Here is a 1,234-nt window from a genome sequence, read left to right as displayed (position 1 = left end):
TTATTTTAAAAACATATATTTATATTACTTTTAATTTGATATATTTTTATTTATTGAAATTTTATATAGTCATCTTAACATATTTTTTTAAATTTACATTATAATAGTATTGTATATTTATGTGTTATAAACTACATAATATATAAAAATAGCATAATATAAAAGGGAATGTACTTGAGAGGTCCTTGTATGATAGGGACTGGATCAAATTAGCCCCTCTCCTATTAAATGAATCAATCCAGTCCTTGTACTATTAAAAATAAGCAAATAAAGTCAAATTGGAATAGGGTTAACATTTACTGTTTAACAAACATAATATATTTAAAGTTCTTATGGTTTTGTAGATGAAATATTTGTTTGGAATTGAACTGTAATTGAAAAATTGATTATTAAACTGTAATTGAAAAAATAAATCAATTTCAAGAGATTTTTATACCGTAAATGTTAACTTTATTACAAATTAAATTTATTTAATTCTTTCCAATAGTATAGGGAATAAATTGATCAATTTAATAATAGAGGGACTAATTTGATTTAGAATACAGGGACCTTCCATGTACTTTATCTTAACATAAAATATTACTAACCTAAAAACAAACTATCCTTAGTCTTTGAATGTTCAAACTCTACCTACATTTAATAGACCTAACTTTTTTGCCTTACCTCATATTTTGAGCCAAAAATAGCTCAACCTAAGAGTAAGTCTAGGCCCATTATTTTGTTTTATACTTAAAGGTAATTTAAGGTTAGACTATTGAATTAGCTGGTTTGCCCGAGTGGTTAAGGGGGCAGACTTAAGATCTGCTGCACTGAAGTGCGCGTGAGTTCGAACCTCACAGCCAGCAGTTTTTTAATTTATTCCCCTCAAACAACGTTGAGTTGTTTGTAATTTTTGCATCATATATCCTCAAGGTTCCGATAGCTGAAGCTTTATAAAATAATCTCAAAACTATTAAATATTTTAATTAAACAGATAAACTGAGGACAATTGTAGTCAACCATAAATGCCATTGAAAATTACAAACCCATGTGCTTTGTTTCACAAAATGGGGCCCAAGAGCTTTTCCTAAATTATGGGCTGTGCAAGGAAAATGCATCATTTTTGCATTCAAAATTTCCAGAATAATTAATTCATTTAAAATAAAACTGGAAAAGAATTAGAGACCTTCATGAGTTCGATCCGACTTGAAATCATATTAACACATTTTATATTTATTTAAACATGATCAGTCTC

General features: G+C 27.6%; 1 non-coding gene across 1 annotated transcript; it reads left to right on the top strand.

Annotated features, from left to right (window-relative positions):
- Nucleotides 1–762: 762 nt before the first annotated feature.
- TRNAL-UAA (transfer RNA leucine (anticodon UAA)) lies at nt 763–845 on the top strand. Its single transcript has one exon. It is a non-coding gene; the product is annotated as a tRNA-Leu (tRNA).
- The last annotated feature ends 389 nt before the right edge of the window (nt 846–1,234 follow it).

The sequence above is a fragment of the Gossypium hirsutum genome, chromosome D08 (genome assembly GCF_007990345.1).
Source record: "Gossypium hirsutum isolate 1008001.06 chromosome D08, Gossypium_hirsutum_v2.1, whole genome shotgun sequence".
Classification (NCBI taxonomy): Eukaryota; Viridiplantae; Streptophyta; class Magnoliopsida; order Malvales; family Malvaceae; genus Gossypium; species Gossypium hirsutum.
Note: the sequence above shows the minus strand (reverse complement) of the source record. Positions and strands in the feature narration are given on the sequence as shown.